General features: G+C 43.5%; 1 long non-coding RNA gene across 1 annotated transcript; it reads right to left on the reverse strand.

Annotated features, from left to right (window-relative positions):
• Positions 1–976: 976 nt before the first annotated feature.
• Positions 977–1,250, reverse strand: LOC109507957 (uncharacterized). Its single transcript, XR_002166570.1, has 3 exons — positions 1,217–1,250; positions 1,090–1,147; positions 977–1,011 (listed from the first exon to the last, which is right to left on the reverse strand). It is a non-coding gene; the product is annotated as an uncharacterized LOC109507957 (long non-coding RNA).
• Between the last annotated feature and the right edge of the window lie 857 nt (positions 1,251–2,107).

Consider the following 2,107-nt stretch of genomic DNA (forward strand, 5'->3'; position numbering starts at 1 on the left):
CCCTTGGTGTGTCATGAGATGTCAGTGACATCACGCATGAGCTGGTCAAGCACATGCTCCCATCTCAGGCCTGTCGTCAGTGTTTGTGTGCGTGCAACTTGAACTGGCCCACACAAAGATTGACTGGTCAAATGCTTTTACATTGTCATGTTCGCTTTTCTGTCCAATAAATTGTTCAACTTGAATTCGAGTCTTTGCCTATCATGGCCAAATCCATCCTCAACTCACTTGAAGCCTTTTCAAAGACTGACGTCTTGAGCTCAGACTTGTGCTTCAGTCACATCGGACAGTCTTTTCATTGTTCCCGTTGGTCTCCACATGACTCGAAACTTTTGGGTCATGTGAAACCGACGGGAACAGTGAAAAGACTGTCTGATGTGACCCAAGTGCAAGTCTGAGCTCAAGACTCAAGGACTTTGAAAAAGTGCTGCAATGCCTGCCCCAAACCACACCCAATTTGACATCCACCAATCGCAGTGAGGTCCGTCATTTGCATAACCCGAACCCTCATTTACATAACCATGCCCACTTCCCCAAGTTCTGACCAGATTGCTCCAAATTTGCATAACCACGCCCCAAAGAGCCCACCAGTCAGAGAACGCCTAATTTGCATAACCACTCCCCCTTTCCCACCAATCACAGCATATTATCGTCATGCTCCACCCACTTTCACAACTATCAGCGAATCATCAGCCATCATTCCAGCCAGGCTACACCCACTTTCCTGGATTTTTCTGCCTGGAAAAAAAAAATCCAGGAAAAAAAATTTTGGGAAAAACATTTTTGAAAAAAATTCAGAAAAAAGTTTAGAAAGTTTAGAAAGTTAGATTGTGGTGATGTGTTGAAAAATGAAGTTGAGTTGAAGTGTTCTTTGTAATGAAGATTTATTTCTTTTGCAGAGTAGACAATCACAAAAGCAAAGGAAAAAGTTGCAAGTTGGATGGCAGTCTGCTTGTTGCTTGGCGGCGAAGTGGTCGGCTCTTGAGAAGAACGTGGGACAGGTGTGTTGACCTGAGAGGAAAGGCATCCCTGAGTCACCCGCAAGTCAATTTCTTGTGCAGACAAAGATGTGTAGGGCATGAAACTTACCAGGGAGATAGACTGTTGGGTCTTTCAAGAGCAGGAAGCCGATAATGTTTACTGCTGCCTGGGGGAGAAAAAAAAAGTCCAAAAAGTAGTCATGATGGTGCATTTAACGAGTGTAAATGTCTCCTACTTTTCAGGCTGGCCCAAAGTTTGACTTCAGCACCTTGCGAATAACAGGAAGAAGAGCAAAAAGTGTTGCCTGCAGGTCTGTGCTTGTAGGTGGACTCTGGCGGTGAGCAGGTGACTCCCTCTTGTGGCACGGAGGACCCAAGAACAATCTTTCTTCAACTCTGAAAAATGAAATGAGGCTTGTTGAAATGAGACTTACCAGCTCGGTTCGCCTGATCACCACGCGAGGTCTTTTACCATTCGGCCATTCTGCTGCGAAAATTTCGAAAGGTTTATACGTAGTCAAAGGCAGCCGACCACACGAGGTTTTGAAGGTTAAAAAAAAGAACATAATTGGTGAGACGGTTGGCGTCTCTCGTGGGCGATGTAACGGCACTCCAACCTCACCCAGAACTCATCGACCACTCCAGTATTTCCTGCTGCCTGCCTTCAGAATGCCATCCTGAGATCAGGATGTAGTTTGCAAAGCCAACTTTGTTTTCGATTGAAGACGAGTTGCACAAAGAGATCGTGTCGTTTTGTCATTTCGCTTTCTTGGCCAGGGGTGTCAAACTCATTTCACATTGTGGGCCACATACGGCCTCGGTGGATGTCAAGTGGACAGGACCATTAAAAATTACACCATACTCTGTTATAAATAACCAAAATAATATGTATTTCCTTTGTTTTGGTCGAAAGATGCACAAGAACACTTGGAAAATGTTGAAATTTAATGAACACATCTTTTACAAAACATTTCATGAAGCACCTAAGATTTCCTAAGACAAATTTGCAATGTACTTTTATCATTCACATAAATGCATTGCAACTGATCCCACTGACTGTACAAAGGCACAAAACCTGAACAAGTAATTGGTCTTGAAAAATATAGTAATGCACTTTTAAGATTAAA

The sequence above is a fragment of the Hippocampus comes genome, unplaced genomic scaffold, assembly GCF_001891065.2.
Source record: "Hippocampus comes isolate QL1 unplaced genomic scaffold, H_comes_QL1_v1.1 scaffold248, whole genome shotgun sequence".
NCBI lineage: Eukaryota > Metazoa > Chordata > Actinopteri > Syngnathiformes > Syngnathidae > Hippocampus > Hippocampus comes.